The sequence below is a fragment of the Salmo trutta genome, unplaced genomic scaffold, assembly GCF_901001165.1.
Source record: "Salmo trutta unplaced genomic scaffold, fSalTru1.1, whole genome shotgun sequence".
Taxonomy (NCBI): Eukaryota; Metazoa; Chordata; class Actinopteri; order Salmoniformes; family Salmonidae; genus Salmo; species Salmo trutta.
Genome location: NW_021823154.1, coordinates 2,918,995 through 2,919,536, shown reverse-complemented (window position 1 = coordinate 2,919,536; position 542 = coordinate 2,918,995).

Here is a 542-nt window from a genome sequence, read left to right as displayed (position 1 = left end):
AGAGAGAGTGGGGGAGAAAGAGAGGGAGAGGGAGAGGGAGAGAGAGAGACAGAGAGTGGGGGAGAGAGGGAGGGAGAGGGAGAGGGAGAGAGAGAGAGAGAGAGACTGAGAGAGAGAGAGAGATAGAGAGAGAGAGTGGGGGAGAGAGAGAGAGATAGAGAGAGAGAGTGGGGGAGAGGGAGAGGGAGAGAGAGAGAGAAAAATGTCAACTCAGATGTGCAGATGTGGAACAGCTGTTGGTCACACCGCTAACCAAACAAGTCTCTTGCTGGTGCACAGTTGAACTAAAGGACATCTACAACTGAACTAAATTACATCTACAACTGAACTAAATTACATCTACAACTGAACTAAATTACATCTACAACTGAACTAAAGGACGTTTACATCCAAAAATAAAACATTTGTAGATTTCCCCAGACCTCAAAAGTGGTCTCCTGTTGTGGCTTAAACATTGCTGTAGACTTTAAACATCCAATTTTGTTGTTTTATTATTTCAAAAAGTGTGACTTTGAATGCGGAAACTTGTGCTGAAGTTGCTT